The sequence below is a fragment of the Microtus ochrogaster genome, linkage group LG5 (genome assembly GCF_000317375.1).
Source record: "Microtus ochrogaster isolate Prairie Vole_2 linkage group LG5, MicOch1.0, whole genome shotgun sequence".
Taxonomy (NCBI): Eukaryota; Metazoa; Chordata; class Mammalia; order Rodentia; family Cricetidae; genus Microtus; species Microtus ochrogaster.
The window spans coordinates 32,794,121-32,816,758 of record NC_022031.1 but is presented as its reverse complement, the minus strand read 5'-3'; the positions used below and the strand labels follow the sequence as shown (position 1 = coordinate 32,816,758).

Here is a 22,638-nt window from a genome sequence, read left to right as displayed (position 1 = left end):
ATGCACCACAGTGTATATATGGAGGCTGGAGAAAACCTCAAGTAGAGGACTTTACCTTCCACCTTGGAGGAAGAGTTTTGCTGTTGCCCCTGCAGCCTGGGCAAGCTGGCCTGTAAACAGGGAGCCTCCTGTCTGCACTTCCCCTCTGGCCACAGGAGCACTGGGATTACAGGCATGGGCTACTGCATCTGGCTCTCTGTGGGCTCGAGACACTTAAAGTGTGGGGCTTCACACTGGCATAATTTGTGTATTTTACCCACTGAACCATCTTCTGTAACACGAATAATAAAAACTCAGAGAATGGTATTGGGGTTCAAGCTGAAGATCAGAAAAGCAAAGCAGCCAAGCCACTAGAAAAATCTTCCCTCTACCAAGACTCAGACAAAGGGGTGATTCTGCGGTGCTCTCCACCAACCTCAGACTCCACACTCCACTGAGTCCCTGTCTCTTCCCCTTTATATTCCTCTCTCTGCCCAGCCTTGTCTCTTCTCTCTCCACCTCTCATATGCTGGGTTTAAAGGCGTGTGATCCCAAGTGCTGGGATCACCTTTGTGTGAGCTCTTGTTTCTCTTTCAGACAGATTCAAGCTTGCATAGCCCAGGGTGTCTTTGAACTCACAGAGATTCATCTGTCTCTGTCTCCTGAGTTTTGGGATTAAAGGTGTGTGCCACCACTCCCTGGCCTGTATCACCTCCTAGTATGGCTGCTTTGCTCTCTGATCTTCAGGCAAGCTTTATTTATTAAAACACAAATAATATACCACTATAATCTTCCCAGCCCCCAGATATTCAAACGCTACCTGCATTTCTTTCTGTGCAGTTGGAACAGCAGCTCTGAGATTCAAGAGCTGAGATCTAACAATCAGCTTTGGGATCAAGCCCCAGTTGAGAGTCACCCCCCGTGGGGATATGTTTTAGGTATGTTGTTCACAAATGTTTCCTGATCCCTGGAACAGTGACTGACCTTAGTAAGAAGTTAAAATCTGTTGAATGCATGAACTCCAGCCCACCACTCCCTGCCTATGTAAGCTGACTTAAGTTAATAACCTCAGTTGTCTTCAAAATAGTACTGTCTTCCAAAGCCATATGAGGATTACATATGCAAAAGCAGCCAGAGTTACTTGGGGCTAAGCAAGTCCATGGTGAGCAAGGGTCTTCAGCATGGTGCAGTTCCAAAAGACAGTCAGCATACTAGTTCAGGAAACTGGGCGGCTTTCATGCTAAGCTCGGGCTTTGTCACAGGAAGGAAGGGGAAATACTACAAAAATCCATTAAGCCAAGTGCATCCTGGAGCCAGTGCTCTCCTTGGCATCAGTACTGTAGGAAGTGCTGAGTGAAGGGATTCAGGAAACTGGTCTCAACTTCTCAGTTGTCCGGCCAGCAGGCCCTTAACTAGAGTAGGCACAGTGAGGTTGCTGAATGAAGGACGCTAAGTCAAAATTAATGAGTGACTAGTGACGATGGTGGGCCCATGGGTATAGCTACCACTTTATTACTGGGAAAATTAGCTTCATCTAACCCTAAATGTTAGTGCAATGCTAATGTTTCAGGGATAAAATAAAGTTAACATCAAGAAGGCAAGGCTCTGTTTTCCACTCTGCTCAGAGAGTGATGTAAAATGCATCTCTCCAGGTGCAGAAATGTAGATGATGGGGTACTCAGTACCAACCAAGACTAAGTCCTAATTTAATCCACTACGTATCCAGTGAATGGATGTTGGGTGGTCTGGAACAGATTCTTTGAGGAGGAAGATAATGCTTTCATTCCCAGTTTCTCTGTCTCATCAACTTGGAAGAACCTGCTGAGTCATCTATGATTCCAGAGGCTCGGTCACCTGTGTTGTATTTCTCTGCGAAGGTTTCATGGGATAGATAAAAGTCCAGCAGGGTCTCCTCTCTGCTCACTGTATTCTTTCAGAAGCGCCATGGTCACTGTGAGCGGTTGGCATCATACTGTGTACCCAGATCAGTGTCCAACAGTAACTGCTAGAGATGAAAATGTCTGTGAGTACTCAGTAAGGGTAGCAAAGAGGGAAGTCAGGATCCGCTGGGTTCCAGGTCCCAGGTCCTAAGTCCCAGAGATGAAATAGATTATCAGAGAATATAGGGTGTAAGTTTCACAGTTATGCCCCAGGTGGGAAGGGAGAGGGAAGAGATGAAGTTGCAAGGAAGCAATATTGGTCATAAACAGACATTATTAAAGATTTATTTATTTAATATGTATACAGTGTTCTGTCTACACGTGTCCCTGCAGCCCAGAAGAAGGCACCGGATCTCATTATAGGTGATTGCGAGCCACCATGTGGTTGCTGGGAATTGAACTCAGGACCTCTGAAAGAGCAGTCAGTGCTCTTAACCACTGACTGAGCCATCTCTTCAGCCCCCCATTAAGAAAAACATCCTAAGGATCCCATTGTCTTGCCAGAGTTGCTCCCTGAAGCCTCTGCCAACTTCCCAGTGCCAAGATGGTGTCTTTTTGAGGTCCTATGGACTCCTGGTTCTTGATCTAAAAAGAGTTGAGACCTACCGCATTCCCTGGAGCATATGGAAGTCTGTGTGGGTGGGTGAATTGACTGACACAGTGGGAGCTCAAGACATGTTACCTCTCCAGACCCTCACTTCTCCAAGTGAACTAGGAAGATGGGAACTTCAGTGTCAGGCTCTGTGTGCCTAGGGGGTTTTGCTTTGGCCGTTCAAGCTGCTGCAGGCCATTAGATTTCCACTGACCAGCAAATGTGAAAGGGCACACTTGAGTAACCTGTTTCCTCTTCCTTTGATGGTTTGCTCGGAGCCTTTGTAGCTGAGCAAACCCCGTAATTACAGTCCTGCGGGAAGGCTTCTGTAAATAGTGGCTTGAGTTGAAAAGACCCCCTCCAGTGCTAGGAGAAATCACAAAAACCTCCGTCTGTCTGGTTATCCTATCTTCTGTTTTGAAGTCTAAACTCAGATGGCAGAGTACAGGTTAACCGTGTCTTTCCCTGACCTGTCAGATACTGTAGGGGCTGGCACATGTTGAGCAGCGGTGGAGGTAACTTCAGTGGGCGTTTGTGGGCCTCAGTAATTCTTTCCTTTCCCCCTATCCTTGGGTGTATAAATTTATTATCCCTCAAGTCTAAGTAGCTTAAAGTAAATGCTTCTCTTTTAAATGATTGTTTTACCTTTCCATGGTGTTCTCTTCCTCATGTGTTGTCAAAACTAAACACCCCTGTCCTTGAATCTGAGTTGAAATGTCAATGTTTCCTATAGAAGGACTAATTCTTCCCTTTTCACCGTAATTCTGTCTTTACGTTTCTGTCTTCTTATTTAATCCTTCCTCACAAGCCTCTCTTAGTTCCCTGGTAGCAATAGACAGGATCTTTTATTTACTTTTATTCTTGGGACCGTTCTCCTTCTTGAATGCCTGGTGAGAGACTCAGGGAGTCAGCCTCACAGGTCCATAGGACAAAGCATGGTGAGTGTCATGAACCACACACGGTAGCTTAGAAGAGTCTTCCCCCTGCAAAGGCTCTTGCACGGTTGCCAGCTGTCAGCTGTTCCTGGGTAGACTGTAGTGAACAGGTGCTTGAATCTCCACACCACAGCCCTTTCCGGTTCGGGCTGTCACCATGTCTTTGGTTTACCTGGAAGACCCGTGGGACTAAAGGAGCTCTAACAGCCAACAGCCTTCTAGGATGGTGAAAATGAAGCTGATGACAATAACCCAAAACCAGGGCCAGAGCAATTTTCATTGACTTCATGGTTTCTTTGGACTTCCTATATTGCTTGAAAATGTATTCAGTCAATTGCTTATCTGTTCCCTTAAGATGTTAATTATTTGATAATGTGTACCAGGCAATGAGATAAAGAACAATATTTTCAGCAGTTATCTCCAGACATACCTCTATGGTGGTTTAGAAGAAAATGTCCTTAAAAGGGAGTAGCACTATTATAAAGGTATGAGTTTGTTGCAGGAGGCGTGGCCTTGTTGGAGGAAGTGTGTCACTGTGGGGCAGGCTTTGAGGTCTCCTTTGCTCAAGCTTTGCTCACTGTGACACCCGGTTCACTTCCTGTTGCCTGCGCATCAAAGATGTAGAACTCCCAGTTCCTTCTCCAGCACCATGTCTACCTGCATTACTGCCATGTCCCACCACGATGATAATGGACTGAACCTCTGAACTGTAAGCCACCCAATTAAATGTTTTTTTGTTTATAAGAGTAGCTGTGTCATGGTGCCTCTTCATAGCAATAGAAACCTACCTAAGACAACCTCTGTTATCATCATCAGCTTGTTAGCATAATATTCATTCAATAAATATAGTGCAATATCTGCTATCTGCCACATCTGTGCCAGATGCTGTGTGGGAAGTAAGACAAGCAGAATCCCTGCTGTCAAAGAGCTCACTCTTTAGTGGGGGAAATACATAAATATATACCAGTAATAAAAATGTTAATTCCTCTGCTAGGGAAAAGATATATAATATTAGTTTGATCTACCAAAATATCAATCTCACATGAATCAATCTAGTAGTTCATGTTTACTGACAACACACATATGCTAGACCTAGGGATATATGCTTTATAAATTCACTGATAATATCCCCAAGAATCCTGCAGGGCTTTATCATTTCCATTCTATAGATGAGAAAATGGGCACAGAATTTGGATGCCCTTTCGCAGGCCATGAGAACAAGGTGGCAGAAGCCAGAGCAGCGCCTGCACATTAGGGACCAGGCTGTTGGAAGGGAGCAGAGGAAGCTGGAAGAGCACACTGCCCACCTGTGCTGGGATGTCATTGTCGAAATGAAGCCTGCCTCCCAGAAGTATTGTGTTGCTCATATTTCAGAGTCTGGTATCAGATAGACAGAGCTCTGTGTTCACCATGTGGTCTACCCATATGTTTGCCCTTGCGTCCCTTGCTTTGAAGTCCTTCTAATGGTTTTCATTTCTCATTACTGTATAAAGAGGATTTAATTGGCATCCGGATATGCTATGCATGGTTCTTGGATGCTAGTAGAGTAGAAGGCTGGGAGAACTGCCAGGGGTGAGGGGTGAGGAAAAAGTGTATATGGCAGGTTTCCCCAGTCGGGTGAAGGGGACATACGCTTCTAAAGATATTTAGACTGTTTGCAGACAGTGATCCTTCCCAGATCACCTGCTTGTCTATTCAGAGCCCCAGGTGATAGAGCATCTGTCCCTAAGAGCCCACCCAACCTGGCCTGAGGCAGGTCAACCAGTAGGTTGGCTTGTGCCATGTGGCTTATGTGCCACCCAGAAGAAGAGTGGAGTCCTCTCTTAGGCCTAGGAAGTGACTTAAGTCCAGGCTTAGATTAGCTTCAAGTCCTATGGGAAGGGATTAGTCTCAAGGAATGAGAAAGAGGAAAAAGGACCTCCAGGGACTGGGATAGGGCTCAGAAGTGAGGTCATGTGACCCTTGGGAAGAAAAGAGCATTCAGTCCCCACCCTTCAGCTGCTTGGCCCCAGCTCCACCACTGTCTCATCATTGGCAGTGATCAACCTTCCCAAAGCTGCAACCCTTTAATACTGTTCCTCATGCTGTGGTGACCCCCAGGTGTAAAATTATTGCATCACAACTTCATATCTGTAATTTTGCTACTGTTATGAATTGTAATGTAAATATCTGATACGCAGGATATCTGAAATGTGACCCCCAAGGAGTTGCGACTCATGCATTTTGAACCGTTGTCCTAAGGCATCATGCCTTGTTCACAGTAGGCCACGGGACTGATTCAGCGTGAGTAGATTAGTTGCTTGTCACATATAAGTTAAAACACAAGTTCCTAAGCAGGTAAGGCAAAATTGCAACCTTAAGCAAAAGAAAGCGGATGAAAGAAGTAAGGGCCTGTGTAGAACAGTGACGCGCCTCCTGTAGCATTAGAAGGACTGTCCCTGCACCCAGACCTCTGGCCGTGCCTCCGGTCCCCAGTAACAGTCGTCTTCAGGTTAGGCTCATGCCGCAAACCGCCTGAAGACACGACACGAGCAGTCTCACGCCTGTCCTTAGGAAAGTCTCACGCACAAGTCACCCTGACACCTGGGTGTGACTAAGTCAAGAGATGTGATTTCATTTGGGGACATGATAAACTGGATATGCTTATGCTATGGAGACAGATCTGTTGGCAGTCAATAAGGGAAGCTTGAGACTTGGGGAAGAGATAAAGTTGAATCTACAAATTTGGGAGTGTTTGTCCTGTCCTTCTGACTGATGGATGGGTTTTAAAAAAACATACAAGGTAGTTTCCAGGCTTTGGATTCCCAGAAGGTTCTCCAGGGCCCATCAGTGAAGAGACAGTTGTCAAATAAAATACTCTAGATCAGTCCTTCAGTGACTAGCCTCCCAGCTGAGTTCCTGGGAGGCTAACTTGTCTCCCCAGTTCTTTCTTTTCCCTAACATGAAAGCCAGGTAGGGTTGAGCTGGGGGTACCCACTGGCACCCAATCCTAATGACCTGGCCTGCATTTCCACTTGCCACTTAGTGCTGCACGGCCCGCCCCCTTGTCTTGCTCAGCGTGGCATATCCATGCTGTCTCATTCAATTGCTTATTAGCCCATGAGGTGTACCTTCCTCCCATGATTAATTCAGAGTCCTGCTGGGAATTGAGATAAAGCACCTGCCTCTTTGACTGCGGGGTCTTTTGGGAGCTCTATAAATTTGCATCTCGGGTGTATGAAGGAAAGACGAGGGAGAATGGAATTCTCCCCGATTATAATAACCCATCTCCTGTGGGCTTTCAGGCGCAGCTTGCCTTACAGTTTTTCTCCCACAGTGAAGGCTAAATCATTTGACCTCGACTGAGGAATTTTAAATATTTTAAAGAGTCCGTTTCCTCCCCTAAATTTAGATGGAACTCTAGGAGATTGCCATTTTGCAAAAGCAAACGAGCTGACTCTCCGCAGCATCGTACCGTTCCATTTGCGAAGAGCTAAGGATAGAGGCCCTGGGGGTGAAAGTGGAAGACATTTTAGGCACGCTTTGAATAGCTCGCCAGTGATCTCTCAAATATCTTAGTTCAGATCACCCACACACCACCTCAAAAACACACCGCAGTGGTTGATGGTTGTTTGTTCTTTATCTGGGATGTTACACAGTCAGTATCAAGATCCTCCAAGATGCTCTCGTCTTCCTCCGACCAGCCATTCTTCAATTGTGGCTGGGGTGGGGGAGTGGGGGGGTGGAGAGTGGGGGGTGAGGAGTGTATAAGCAGCTTCCTCCTCCTCACCTCCCCTCAGTTTCTTGTTTGTTTTGTTTTGTTTTTAAAGACAGGATCCTCACTTTGTAGCCATGGCTAGCCTGGAACTTGATAGATAGGACAGGCTAGCCTCAAACTCAGTAGCGATCTACCTTCTTCTCTATGTACTGCCAGGCTCGCCCTTCTCTATGCACTGCCAGGCTCGCCCTCAGCTCTTTTCATCCTCATCTTTACTTTCTAATTACGTCACACCCCTCCCCCTGAGATTCCTTCTGACTGGAGGATGAAGGACCACACACTGACTGTGCACACCTGTACTATACCAGACTCTGCACTGAATATTTATGTTCACCATATCCTCCAGTTATGAACAATAACCATAAGGTCAGAATTACTGTCTTGTTTTATGAGGATGTCTGAGGCTCAAAACCATGCTCCCGGTGGCTTCTCTTTTCTGGGCAGGGAAACCCTCTGAGTCAAATCATCTACCTGCCGAGGAAGAAGGCGCAGATGAGGGGGTGTGCTACTGCCCAGGTGGTAGATGGGGGGACATTTGAGACACATCTATCTCTGCCTCACTGGGTGACACTGGCTTCTGTTTCTCAGCAAGGAAGCAAGGACAGCAGCAGGGCACTTCCTGGGGGCGGGGGGCTGTGTAATTTCCGCTCAGCTAGCGCACAGGCTGCGGTGCACCATAACATTTATCTCTGAGCGACCTGTCGGAGAAAGTGGAGCCGTTAATGAGCAATCAGAGAGTGGTCTAAAGCCAGAGTCCCGGTCAAGAGTGGCTTGGCAATGAGCAGCTTGTCTAAGGACACTTTTCCTGTCACCTTTGGGAGCGTGCCCAGACAGAGATGATAAAACACCCCGCAACGCGGGACAGCCTCTCACACCAGCCCCACATGGAGACAATCGGTGATGAAAAAGCTCACCTAAAGGGCCCTTGCAAACCATTCATCGAGCCTAAAAGCAAGCTGAGTTGATAAGGTCTCGAGTATGTTGAGAGTATACAGCAAACACCTGCCTTCTCCATGTGCCCACTCATTTCGTCCTCCAAGTGATCCTGACGGGCCCTGTGCTATCCTCAATGTCAAGATGCAGGCAGAGGGGACCTAGAGGGAGGAAGCTGGTGGAGCTGACTAGCGGATTTTGTTACTGGGGATCAAACCCAGGGCTGGACATGGGCAGCGTGCTGAGCGCAGGCTCCACCACCGAGCCCACCCCAGCTTCAGCGTAGGCTCTCTGATTCCTCTATTATCTTAATCACAGACAGGGAGGAGAAAGAGAAGAGAGCAGTGCAGAATGGAAGGAGCAGCTCTGCCCCGTGGCGTCTCCAGTCATTGACTGAATCCCAGCATTTGCTGAGTCACTTTCATTTCCTGCTGAGGTCCGAAATAAATTTCAGAAGATGGCCACGTGCAGTGTGCCTCTGGACCCATAGAACCTGCCTCTCTGTGTCTGGGACAGTGACCTCTTTTCTTTTCTTTTCTTTTCTTTCCTTTTTTTAAAAAAATCTTTTTTCATTTTACATACCAATTCCAGTTTCCACTCTCTCCCCTTCCTTCCCCTCATGACCCAGTCCACTCCCCAGAGAGGGTAAAGCACATTGCTTCGGGGAAGGTCCAAGACCCTCCCTACTATATCTAGGCTGAGCAGGGTAACCTTCCAAAGAGAGTGGGTTTCAAAAAAGCCAGTATAAGCAGCAGGGATAAATCCTGGTGCCACTGCCAGTGGCCCCACAGTCTGCCCCACCCATACAACTGTCACCCACATTCAGAGAGTCTGGTTTGGTCCTATGCTGGTTCCTTCCCTGTCCGGCTGGAGTTGGTGGGCTGCCATTAGCTCAGGTAAACTGTTTCAGTGGGTGAACCCATCATGGTCTTGACCTCTTTGCTCATATTCTCACTCCTCCCACTCTTCAACTGGACTTTGGGAGCTCAGTCCAGTGCTCCGCTGCAGGTCTCTATCTGTTTCCATCAATTGCTGGATGAGGGTTCTATAGTGACCTTTATAATATTCATCAATCTGACTACAGGGCAAGGCCTGTTTGGACACCCTCTCCTCTATTCCTTAGGGTCTTAGCTGGGGTCATCCTTGTGGAATTCTGGGAATTTCTCTAGTGCCAGGTTTCTTGCTAGCCCTGTAATGGCTCCCTCAATCAAGATATCTCTTTCCTTACTCTCATCTCTGCCCTTCCTCCAACTCAACTATCCTGTTCCCTCAAGTTCTCCTCAACCCTCCCCTTCTCCTCCCCTTCTGCCCTCTCTTCTACCCTACCGCCATGCTCCCAGTTTTGTCAGATCTTTTGTATTTCCCCTTTCCAGGTGGAGCTGTATATGTTTTTCTTAGGGTTTACTTTGCTATTTAGCTTTTCTAGGGTCAGGGACTATAGGCTCCTCATCCTTTGCTTTACAGCTAGTATCCACGTATGAGTGAGTACATACCACGATCATCTTTAAAAATATGGAACACTTCACAAATTTGCATGTCATCGTTGCAAAGGGGCCATGCTGTTCTTCTCTGTATCATTCTAATTTTAGTATATTGCTGCTGGAGTGAGTACCAGGACCTCTTTTTAAAATTATTTGATCAACAAGTAAAATTATATATATTTGATTATATACCATCATATATGTGAAATGCTTACATCTAGCTAATTATCACATCTGTCACCCTCATTATCACCATTTTCTTAGCGAGAAAACTACTGAAACTGTTAGGAATTTCAGGTGTGTTCTCCATTACTACTGACCACCATGCGGTACAGCAGGCCTGTGGAACTGAGTTCTCCTATCTACTACTACTACTGAAGCTTTGCATCCCTTGGCTGTCACCTCCCGATTCAGAAGTCCTGACGCTTCTGTAAGACTTTGGGATCCTCAGATGACCTCCCATCACCCTCAAAACAAAGCATGAAATTTTATCCTAATACAGAATAAAAAAATGATATTGCGCCCTCTATTGTGGGCTCTCAGGACAACAGTCAATGGAAAGCTCAATGTTATCAGTATCTCCCACCCAGTGGAAGTCATACCGTCACCTGTATGGCTTCTGACACAAGAAATAAACAATGGGCATTGAACTATACACCATCTTTAAAATGACATGCTACATCCTGGTCTAGGAAGATTTTTTTTCCTCCATTCTATGCTTTTCTACTTTTAAAAATTAAATTGTGGGGCTGCAGTCATCAGCAGAGAAGAGCACTGGCTCCTGTTCCAGAGGACCCAACTTCAATTCCCAAAACAAACAGGGTGAGTTTCCACTGTCCCCTTGGATATAACCTCCTCTTCTGGTGTCCTTGGGCACTGTGCTCACATGGTACACATGCATGGACACAGATGGACACGCAGATAAAACATTCACATGCATAAATAAAATGAAAAGCTTTAAACTTTATTTACCTTTATAATATAAAAGAACATACATTAAGAAGAATGCCTGATACACTGTGGTGAATCTGAGATTAAACACTTATGTGTCCCATACTCTATTGCTCATAAAAGAGTCTATTGTAGGCAATGGAAGTGTAAGGAGATGTAACTGGTACTGATTAGATGCCTTCCAACCAAATATAAGTAAGCAAGACAAACACATTAGCTTTCTGCATCAGTAGATCCATCCAGTCATGGAGGAGAATGTGGTCAGATCAATAATAAGTACTCTTGTTTGAACACAAACATCCCCTTAAGCAATACAGCTATTTATATAACTTTTGCATTATATATAACATATGGGTGACTTGAAGTATGCAGGAGGATGTTCATGGGATGTGTGCAGATGCGATGCTGTTTCATAAGCCACTTGAACAGCATCAGCCTTTGGGATCGGCAGAGGTCTGGAAGACAGCCCGCTAGGGAGACTAAGAGATGAGATTAAATCTTTATTTGTGATCAAACTGGGATGGTCCTGCTTTCCCTTCCCACTGTCCTTGCTGGCACGCTGAGATTTTTGGATCTTTTCTTCATGACTCCTGGATTTGACTCATTCGAGGGCTGCTGTGGAGTGGATCTGTCGGCCCCTATAGCCCATTTGTGGTCCCTACTCTGTGTTTTGAAATCCTAGCTCTCTGCTTTTGTTTTCTTTCCCTTTAAAAAGTCATTGAAGTCCAGAGTGTTGGCAGTGACCTTTGGAAATGTTTTTACAGCTCACAGAGACTTCCTGACATGTTTTATTAGCTCTTGGTGGTAACTAATAAAGTGAGCTCGAACAAAACCGCCTCCAGGAGAACCACTCGCCAGACTTATCAGGAAGGAGGCCTGATGACAGGACTGTTGGCTACTGCTGTCTGTCTGGTCCAGCATTCCGGCTGATGAAGGAGGGCATCCCTTCAGGGGACACAGTGACCAGCTCATTCTGAGAGAAGCTCCAGTGTAGAAAGTCCCTTGCCCCTGCCGAGCAAAGGCACCATTTCTGGAGGAATCAGTGAACCAAGTATTTCACAGAGCCTTTATTTTCTTCCCTTCTAGCAGTCAGATATGAACCTGGACTGGCCAACTGCATTTCAAGCAGAAGGAGAGTGGCAAACACAACCCACTCTGACAGCTTAAGGTCTTTCTTCTGTGTTTTATGTTTTTCTGTGTGCAGAGTGTCTTAGCATAGAAGTGTACAATGTGGACTATGGATTCCCAGAGACTTTCTTTCCACTTCTGCCTGTACACTGAAAGGCTGGGTAGTGTGGAGCAAATGGCTGCCCAAAACTTGGTTTCCTTTTATGGAAAGAGGGGATAGTGTTCATAGGGTCGTTGTAATGGCTAGTACGTGACAATATAAAACAGTGCTTGAAAACAAAACACTTAAAACATAAACTAGAAAATTATTTCATGAGATTCCTTGGAGGGCCATACTGGGGACCGTTCGTGGAATGGCATTTATCTGCATGTCTCCTTTTGCCCAGGTCCACCATGAGTGCATGTCATATTCACACACACACACTCATGGCCGCTTCAACTATTGCTAGCATGACATTAGTCAGATTCTCCTGTTAGTCTCTTCCTCCTCCAGGATGTCCTCAAATCCCTCATAGGCAACACCCATAGGAGCATTTAAATCCAGAGATGCCATCACCAGGACATTATAGGGTTTTGTTAATTGCTGACCTGTATTAACATTTTAAATGGCGTTAAATTCACCTGCAAAGTCCACTCTGAGAGGCTGGAAGACAGTACATTAAATGAGGAAGAAAATCTTGGGGCAAGGGTTACTTCAAAAGCAGTAACATGCTGAAGGGGCTTCTGGGGTCTGTGCTGCTCAGGGCAGATGCTTTACTTCCCAGGGGATGTCTGTAAAGTCTGCCTATAATTAGGGGAGGAGATGCTATAGCCCCTGGGGAGCTATGGCTGGTTCTAAACATGCCCCCCAATGCACATGAGACTATGTGAGTGTCTCAAAAATATTCACTCATTAGTCCTCACTAAGACTTTGGAACTGTTGTCATCACATTTTAAAGATGAAGCTGCTGAGGTACAGTGAGCTACCCAAGATCACACAGGTCGTTACGTGGCAGAGCTGTTTCTGGTCCAGGCTCTTCCCTCTGCTGTTTCCAAAGGGAAGGTAGACATCTGGCCTGAGACACTGTGGGATGGGGGCTACAACACTGTGTGTAAAACAGTTTGCCTGTTAAGGCTCATCATTTTTCATCCTTAAACATATTTAAGAATTTATAATATTCTTTCAACAAAAAATTCTTTCAGTGGAAATTTCTTTTTTTTTTATTTATTTATTAAAGATTTCCATCTCTTCCCCACCACTGCCTCCCATTTCCCTCCCCCTCCCCCAATCAAGTCCCCCTCCCTTCTCAGCCCGAAGAGCAAACAGGGTTCCCTGCCCTGTGGGAAGTCCAAGGAACCCCCACCTCCATCCAGGTCTAGTAAGTTGAGCATCCAAACTGCCTAGGCTCTTACAAGACCAGTACATGCAGTAGGATCAAAAACCCATTGCCATTGTTCTTGAGTTCTCAGTAGTCCTCATTGTTCGCTATGTTTAGCGAGTCCGGTTTTATCCCAGGTTTTTTCAGACCCAGGGCAGCTGGCCTTGGTGAGTTCCCAATAGAACATCCCCATTGTCTCAGTGTGTGGGTGCACCCCTTGCGGTCCTGAGTTCCTTTCTCGTGCTCTCTCTCCTTCTGCTCCTGATTTGGACCTTGAGAATTATGTCCGGTGCTCCAATGTGGATCTCTGTCTCTGTCTCCTTTCATCGCCTGATGAAGGTTAATATTCAGGAGGATGCCTATATGGTTTTCTTTGGGTTCTCCTTATTTAGCTTCTCTAGGATCACTAATTATAGGCTCAATGTCCTTTGTTTATGGCTAGAAACCAAATATGAGTGAATACATCCCATGCTCCTCTTTTTGGGTCTGGCTTACCTCACTCAGGATAGTGTTTTCTATTTCCATCCATTTGCATGCAAAATTCAAGAAGCCCTTGTTTTTTACTGCTGAGTAGTACTCTAATATGTATATATTCCATACTTTCTTCATCTATTCTTCCATTGAAGGGCATCTAGGTTGTTTCCAAGTTCTGGCTATTACAAACAATGCTGCTATGAACATCGTAGAGCATATACTTTTGTTGTATGATAAGGCCTCTCTTGGGTATATTCCCAAGAGTGGTATTGCTGGGTCCAGGGGTAAGTTGATCCCAAATTTCCTGAGAAACCGTCACACTGCTTCCTATGTATAACCCCAGCAGCACAGACATTAAGGACCTCATTGAATAAATGGGACCTCCTGACACTGAGAAGCTTCTGTAAAGCAAAGGACACTGTCGCTAAGACACAAAGGCAACCTACTGACTGGGAGAAGATCTTCACCAACCCCGCAACTGACAAAGGTCTGATCTCCAAAATATATAAAGAACTCAAGAAACTAGACCGTAAAAGGCTAATCAACCCAATTATAAAATGGGGCACTGAGCTGAACAGAGAATTCTCAACAGAAGAAGTTCAAATGGCCAAAAGACACTTAAGGTCATGCTCAACTTCCTTAGCGATCAGGGAAATACAAATCAAGACAACTTTAAGATACCATCTCACACCTGTCAGAATGGCTAAAATAAAAAACACCAATGATAGCCTTTGCTGGAGAGGTTGTGGAGAAAGGGGTACACTCATCCATTGCTGGTGGGAAAGCAAACTCGTGCAACCACTCTGGAAAGCAGTGTGGCGGTTCCTCAGTGGAAATTTCATATAAAAAGCTGGGGTTGGTGGCACAGATATATAATCCTAGCACTTGGGAGATGAGCGTAGGAGGACCAGGAGTTCTGGGCCAGCTTCAGCTACATAGTGAATTTGAAAGCACCTTAACTATGTAAAAACTAAATAGCGGAGAGGGGGGATGGGGAGAGGGACAGGGAGGCGGAAGAAGAGGAAAAAGAAGAAGAAAGGAATTCCTTTAGAATTTTGCTAATCGTGGTATACATTGGCAATAAATACTTTAAATGACAGGTTGTTCATCTTCTCATGCATCCCTTTCCTTTCGCTCTGTCCAATGGCGGCATCCAAGTTCAGTTTTTGTTAGCAAGCCCATTTAGTCTAGAGATTTCCATTAAATGACAATGATTCATCTTCCCAGGCTTGTAATTGTATTTTTGGTACCCAGAAGCAACTGTGGCTCATTTCGCTGCTATTTGCAGATTGTGGGGAAGCCAACCCAAGCATCTGTCTTGGAGTGGCAGCCACGGGCAGCTGTGAACTGCAGGTGTGTTGACTGTACAAGGCTGGGCAGGGAGGAGCCTTCCGCTCCCTGCATCCCAGTATCCCCAAGAGCTAGAGTACAGTGTGCGCTCGGATGAGAGATGTACCAGTTGTGAGCTGATACTTTGTCTGCTGCCTTACTCCCCGGAAAAGATAAGCTGATGTCTTTCTTCAAAATGTAATTCCTGTAGCTAATAAAATATCGGTGGACCCCAGGCTGACTGAGACTTCTGGGCCATCATGAATGTGATGACAACCAGCGTGTGACCCTTGTGTGCTACGCGCGTAGATTTTTAAATTCTTTTGAAAACAGCTTCCATGTGGTAACTCTCTCTAAGGATAGAAATTTCTGGTATTTATACATTCTAGCAACTGAAAGGAAGCAATTCTTCATGCTCTTCTCGAGAAGGCAGCATTGGTGAAGCAGATCCTTCAGCCTGCTTTGGCTCCAGTTTGACAAGCGTCACTTCCAGACCTGGTGCCCAAATGGGTAAACTGTTGCTACCGGAAATTTCTTCTGCCCCATGGAATTATTCTTCTCCGATGTGTCTGTAAGAATGGCAAGATTGCTGGGCGGTGGTGGCTCACACCTTTAACCCCCCCAGCACTCGGGAGACAGAAGCAGGTGGATCTCTGTGAATTCAAGGCAGTCTGGTCTACGAGTGAGTTCCAGGACAGCCAGGGCTGCAGAGAGAAACCCTGTCTTGAAAAACGAGAAAAAAAACAAAAACAAAAAAAAACCTGAGGTTACTAAACATGACTGAATGAATCAGGTACTCATCACAACTTCACTTCTGAAAATGACCAGAAATGCCTTACTGTGTCAGGTACCCACCACGGCACAGCAGCTTTAAAAGTGGCTGAGAGTGAGGGCATGCCTCTCCTTTTGTCCAGATGCGTTCCTTTCTGAACCTCGCTCACGAAGAGCAATGAGCGTGGCTGCTTTGCGGTCGTAGATATATAAATTCAAAGGTGCTTGTGGTGTCACAGGAGAGGTGGCATAGGCAAGCACTACACCCTTGGGCTCAGGCTTGGGTACCGCCATGCTGTGAACGTGTGCACGCTTGAAGCAGGGCAACAGGTGGACGGCCTGTGTGCTTCTTGCTCCTTTGTGAAGACCCCCGGGGGTCCACAGCTCACAGTGTGCAAACCTCCTCAGACATGCCTGCAAACCTTCTTCCTTTGCCATGTGTAGGCCACAAGGCACCCTTCTCTAAGATGTTTGATGGGCAGCATCCACCCCTTAGGGTGCTAGGCTTTTATCCCAGCAGCTGCAAGTAGGTGCTTGAGGAAGTGCCAGGCCTGGCCAGCTTTTGTGCAAAAGGGTTCAGACGGCAATTAACTCTAAGTGTGTTTCCTGTGCCAGAGCCCATTAGGACAATCAATATTGGCATCTGCCTTTGCATGCTTAATAAGATCCCTGTTTCTGGGCCCGTCCTACAGAAAATGCCTTCAAAAATTCTCAAGGGCTTTACAGACATCAATAAATGTCCTGGCAGCTACCCACATAAGGTAACACAGAGAACAGATAGACCAGGGCTGCCTAAGTCAGGGAGAGGTAGCTTGAGGGGGCAGGTGGGCAGGTAGAGGACCCCATATTTTCAGCACCTCAGGAAGACCCCTGAAACACTATTGTAAAACTTGCAGGATGCAGTTTCAAAGGCACGATCCATCCCGGCTTACCTTCTGTGTGACTGACACTGTCGCTCGGGGTGCCCAGCCCTGGGCCTGAGCGCTCCATCTGACAGGCTGGGGAGCTGCCTCTCACTACTGACTCATGATTTTTTCAGGTTTAATCATGACTCGGGAACACAAGGTCCAAGGAAATCTGTCTTGACTTTTCTTTGCTCAGGTAGGAGCCAAGGAGCTGTGGGTCTGAGTCAGCGCAGAGGAACTTGTGATGGGCATTGATTTGTTAGGTGTTCCTTGTCTGCCTTAAGCTGTGGGAGTGGAGGGGGGGGGACGGGGGCCTTGGCTCAGATTTCCTGAAAGCCCTCTATCCCTTTTAGCTTCTGGGAGAAACAGTGAATCAGGGCCCTGGGAATCACCGACTGGAGCACACCCTGTATTAGGTTTTGCCTGGGGCTTTAGTCAGGGAAGCGTAGACAGAGAATTGGCCTGGAGTCTGAAGCAAGGGAGCAAGCATTCCACAGCTGTGAGTGACTGCGCGCCTTGACTTTTTTTCTCTCTTTTTCTTTGTCTTTTTTCCCCCTACTTCTTTTCTTACTCATCATATCATAAAGCCATCCAGGAACAATCCAGGAACTGACCTAGTCCCTACAACACTCACAGAGGTTGTAAGGTAAGGTAACACTCACAGAGCCAGGGTCTCTGCTGCGCTGTCCACACGCACCGTGTCACTTCTGCACCCATCTGGACAGCTAGTGACGAAGAAGCTGGACTCAGAAAGCTGAGAGGATGTGCTCAAGGCTCTCAAGGTGGAATGAGCGAAACAGAATTATACGCTCACGCATGCATGCGTGTGTGTGCATGTGCGTATACACGTGTTCTTGTGCATGTGTGTGTGTGTACATATGTGTGCTGGGTGGAACAGAATCCATGTGTGGGGAACAAAGGTCTAGCCTGGTGTCTTCCTCAATCACATTCTGTGCTGTTTGTTTATTTGTTTTGTGTTTGAGAAAGGGTCTCTGACAACCTGGAGCTTGCAAATCTGGCTCGACTTTCTGGCCTGTCTCCAGCTCCTTAGCCCTGGTGTGACAGACACACACAGCTGTTTCTCTGTTCCCGTTTGTTTGTTTTTTACATGCTTCCTGGGGATGGAACTCAAGGCTTCGTGCTTGTGTAGCTAGCATTTGCTAACTGAGCTATCTCCCTCAAGCCTAAGAGCCCAGTGCTTCTGACTCCAAGGCTTCATTCAGGCTGTGGAACACTCCTCAAACCTGCCCTCACAGTTGAATATCATCTTTCAGTGTCCTGGACGGTCAGGGCCAATACTTGACAAGCAAAGCTATTTAATATTATTATAAACCAAACATTGATGTGACAGATTCCACCCAGACCTCTGCATCCATGTCTCAGAAAGGCGGGGAGTAGAATTTCATCTTCTCTGGGAGTCCTTGTTGGATTTCAGAGTGAACAGGAAGTAGAAGCAGCTTCTCAGTGTATTGGCAGAACAAGAGGTTAGCCGGAGGACTCTAGCCCCAGGAAGACTCTACCACTAGGGGAATGTTTAGCAGTCCCTGGGTGGTCATGGGCTGGGTAGCAGTGCTGGGAGGCCACAGCCATCCACTTAAGTTTCAGGGCCATAAAACGATAGTTCTATTTGTATCTTAGACATTACCTTGGCCAGGAGGTTGCAAGTTTAACTTTCTCAACTTGAACATTGGCTGTTGGTAGAGGGAAGGATGAAGAGAGGATCCCTCATGCCTCCTACCAGATCAGCAGCCTCTTTGTGCTGTAGGAAGTGGTTTGAGACACACTGATCCCTACCGCAGCTCTAGTCTGTCAGCTGAAGAATCAGAAAGTGAGGCGTTAACTGAGTTCATAGCCCACCAGACTATGAGCCTAGAAGAGGTAGTGTCTCAGCTAAGGTTTCTATTGCTGTGAAGACACCATGACCACAGCAACTCTCATGAAGGAAAACATTTCATTGGGACTGGTTTATGCTTTCAGAGGTTATAGTCCATTATTTTCATGGCAGAAAGCATGGCAGCCTTGGCCAGTAGATGTGGTGCTGAAGAGGGAGCTAAGAGTTGTACGTCTTCATCTGCAGGCAAAAGAAAGTGAACTGTATCCCACACTGGGCTCAGCCCCACAGTGATGCGCTTCCTCCAACAAGGCCACACCTCCTAATAGTGCCACTCCCTATGGGCCAACTATTCAAACACATAAGTCTATGGGGACTGCACCTATTCAAACCACCACAGGTAGCAACTTCTCTCTCTCAACAGGCGATTCTAGCTATGTCTTACACATAGCTAAATTTAACTGTGTGAGTGAAAACAGGAAGAAGTCTTTTGTAACTAGTTTATCTTTTCTGGCCTTTCTCAACTGAGCAGGAGAGAGGAGAGATAGGATGGGGGAAAGAAGGGAAGAAGGGGGAAATAGAGGAGGATAGACCAAAACCAGAAGGATTGTGCTAGTCCAGAAGTTTCCCCAGTCAGCTTCTTCAGAGCCTTAGTATAATGGGGCATTTGACACAAAAAAAGTCCCCTTTGGCTTTGGTACTTAAGATATAGAAATCTCATCTCGTTGTCTGTGCTTAGCCCTCCCAGAACCTTGAGACTGGCCCCAAGAGAGGAAGCAAGGACATAGGGCTGTGTACTAAAATGTCTCTCCGGGTAAGGCCTCTAGACCTCATAGTGGTTGAGAATTTGGACACAACACACAAAAGTATAGGGATTGAACTGACTCTCCATCCAAAGGCAATAACAACAACAACAACAAAACAACAACAAAGAAATGCCTTAAGAGTTCTCCACTCTCTTGGTCCTTACTAGTCTCTAAGAGTCTGTGGGAGCCGGGCAATGGTGGCGCACGCCTTTAATCCCAGCACTCGGGAGGCAGAGGCAGGCGGATCTCTGTGAGTTCGAGACCAGCCTGGTCTACAGAGCTAGTTCCAGGACAGGCTCCAAAGCCACAGCGAAACCCTGTCTCGAAAAACCAAAAAAAATAAATAAATAAAAATAAAATAAAAAAAAGAGTCTGTGGGGCGGCCCTGTACATATAGATATAAATCTCTTTTTTCCCTCTCTCGCCCTCTCTCTTTCTCTGTCTCTGTATCTCTGTCTCTCTCTCTCTGTGTCTCTCTCTCTCTCTCGTGTGTGTGTGTGTGTGTGTGTGTGTGTGTGTGTGTGTGTGTGTGTAGATAGCTCAGTATTGGAGTGTGTAATGCTCTTTCAGAGGACCTAAGTTCAATCCCAGCACCCACATCAGGTGCCTTACAGCCAGCCACCTGTAACTCCAGCTCCAGAGGATCCTACACCCTCTCCTTGCCTCTGCTGAAACTTACTCACATGTGCACACAGTCATACACCTAATTAAACATTTAAAAAAAAACTTAAGAACAAAAACATATGCAAGAAACAAAAGTCAGGCCAGCAGAGCGAATACACGAGATGAGCAGGACTGCCCGGTGCGTGCTGCATCTTCCATGCGCGGGACCAGGCCTGGATGAGCTGGCCATGCAGCTACACCAGTCCACAGTTGTTCCAGGTCTGAAGGAAGCCAGCATTCTTGACCTTCGTATCCCGCCTTCAGCGTTAGCAACATTTCAGCATTATGTAGTCCAAACTAATCATACCTGATGGCTAACCTTGGCCAGCCGCCTCCAACGTCTTACCTCTGTGTTTAGTATTTGTTCCTAGGGAGCAAGTTCTTCAGCCATCTACCTCCTCTCATGTCTCCTCTTGTCCTGTTCCATCCAATTCCAAAAGACGGGCTTCCTGAAGTCTCAGACTTCCTTCAAAAGTTGTGTTTCATGGGGAACTTAAAATTGACATAACAAGTTTATTTCCATCCTAATTTTTAAAAAACTATCAGCAGATACTTTCTTGAGGACGAAATAAACTTTAAAGTTTAGAGTAATGAATGTTTTGGAGTGAGCCAACTCTTGGTTGGAATTTCAGGTCTGCACCAGTATTCCTGAGCTGGTGACATCATCTCTCTGTTCAGAATGATAGGGAGTCAGAGACAAGCTGTCGTAGGACACATTCAGAAGGAGCCTGCCCTTAGTTGAATATTATCCTGTTACGATCTTGAAATTCTGGGGAGTTATTGAATAATGGGCTTGCCAAACTAACTCCAGACCAATATTTTTGTTTATTTGTTTGATTTTGGTTTTCAAGACAAGGTCTCTCTGTGGAGCTCTGGCTGTCCTGTAACTCATTCTGTAGACCGGACTGGCCTCGAATTCACAGGGATCCGCCTGCCTCTGCCTCCTAAGTGCTGGGACTAGAGGTGTGCGCCACCACCGCCTGACTCCAATCAGACGTTTTTATCAGTACATTTATTTTATGTGCAAGGGCATAAGTGCAGAGCCACTAGAATCAACATTTATTTTGACTTCCAGGCTGTTTTGGAAAGATCTATGGAACAGTTTTAGAAGTATGTAAAAGTTGCAAAGGGTAGGGCTGAGCATTCCATACGCCTTGTCCCAGATCGTCCATATTGTCACGTCTCCCTGAACCCATCACACGGTTGTCACACGTGCAGACCTAAGGCCCTAGCCTCACTACTCCTACCCTCTCTTCACTCTGTTTAAAGTTTGCTGGCTGCCCTTCTCTGCTTCTGAATCCTATCTATTCACCAATTACATTTGTCATTGTGTCTCCTTGTACTCCTCCGAGCTATGATGTGGGTGTGCCTGTGTGTATATATGCACGCGCGCATGCACACACACACACACACACACACACACACACACACACGTAAGCTCAGGAACAAACGCAGGCGGATCAGGACCTTCCTTGTCTTTGAGGAACTGTCCGGTATTTTGTAGCATGTTCCTTAATTTGAGTTTGTTTGTTTGTTTGTTTTTGTTGTTTGTTTGTTTCATAGTAAGGCGGGCTGATGGGTTTGGGTAACAAATACTTAACAAGAGACTGGCTTTCATCACATCATATCAGAGGAATATTCCATGAACCATGTTTACTTCTGTTCATGTTGGCTGCGACTGCTTGGCCAGGGTTATGTTTGTCAGACTTCTGTGTGAAGTCGTCCGCCATCCAGACCACACTCTGCAGGAAGCAAGTCACCCGCCAGGAGCACACTCAGGCTCCTCTGCCTCCAGATAGCATCTGCATAAATTGTTTCCACTCTTGCAACACAGATACTTTGCAAACTCCCGATTTATTATTCAGCTGTGTATTATATCAGTATGGCCTTAGGGATATTTATTTTATACCTTGGGTTATGATACAGTGCTTCTACATTGATTTTGCTGGTCAGGGTGTACATTGGCTCCTGTATCTCTTTTACATATCCAAACTGTTATTGTTGCTGTTGAATTATTTATTATTAATATTAATATTAGTGGGGGGGTCACGGGAGGACCACCAGGAGTTGGTTCTCTCTTACCATCATGAGTTCTAAGAAATCAAACTCAAGTTGGCAGGTGCCCTTAGCCCCTGACGGTCTCTCCATCCATCACTGTTCTTACTGAAGACCACCCTTCTTTCTGGTGCTTTAAAGTGTGCCAGGACATATTTTACAGTTCCTATCCGATTCTGTTTCTTCATGGAGTCCCCTGTTCCTTGTATTAGAAAATATATTGGCAACAGACGTGTATATAGAAGGCTTTCTTTTGGACTGCTAGCTCCCAAATCATGACACAGAGATTTGTTATTAGTTACGAACACTCGGCCTTGTCTTATGCTTGTCCCACTACCTCTTTTACCTTAAATTAATCTGTTCTCGTCATCTGCATTGTGCCTTGGGGTTATTTACCTTTCGTTCTGTCTGTCCTGTTCCATGTCTCTCTGACTAGCAGCTGCCTTTGTTTAAGGATGCAAAGATGTGTTGTTGCTTTACCTGCCCAAGGCACCTGATTGATCTAGCAAAAAGATGAATGGCCAATAACTAGGCAGGAGAGGGACAGGTGGGGCTGGTGGGCAAAGAGAAAGAGAGGGAGAAGAGAGAACAAGGGGAAAAGAGAGGGAGACACCTGCAGACACAGCCTCCCTCAGCCTGTGTGTGTTCTGTAGTCTGTGCACCACACAGTCACAGCCCCCCTCGGCATGCGTGTGTGCACTGTAGTCTGTGCACCATGCAGTTACAGCCTCCCTCGGCATGCGTGTGTGC

At 46.2% G+C, this 22,638-nt stretch overlaps 1 protein-coding gene and 1 non-coding gene across 3 annotated transcripts in view; one reads left to right on the top strand and one right to left on the bottom strand.

The window, feature by feature from the left end:
• Positions 1-22,638, top strand: part of Mob3b (MOB kinase activator 3B) — a 174,459-nt gene that overhangs the window by 114,874 nt on the left and 36,947 nt on the right. The gene's annotated exons all lie outside the window — the stretch shown is intronic.
• LOC113457773 lies at positions 9,643-9,747 on the bottom strand. Its single transcript, XR_003378270.1, has one exon. It is a non-coding gene; the product is annotated as a U6 spliceosomal RNA (small nuclear RNA).